Here is a 291-nt window from a genome sequence, read left to right as displayed (position 1 = left end):
TCTCTAATAATGAGTCCTATATAGAGTTTATTCAACATATAGTCTAGAATTTAGTTAGAGCTGAACTGTAACTAGAAAATAACTAGAACAGAACTAGAACAAAACTAGAACAGAACTAGAACAGAACTAGAACAGAACTAGAATAGAACTAGAACAGAACTAGAACAGAACTACAACAGAACTAGAATAGAACTGTAACAGAACTAGAACTGAACTAGAACAGAACTAGAACAGAACTAGAACAGAACTAGAACAGAACTAGAACAGAATTAGAACAGAACAGAACTAGAA

Source organism: Lucilia cuprina, chromosome 5, assembly GCF_022045245.1.
Source record: "Lucilia cuprina isolate Lc7/37 chromosome 5, ASM2204524v1, whole genome shotgun sequence".
Classification (NCBI taxonomy): domain Eukaryota; kingdom Metazoa; phylum Arthropoda; class Insecta; order Diptera; family Calliphoridae; genus Lucilia; species Lucilia cuprina.
Note: the sequence above shows the minus strand (reverse complement) of the source record.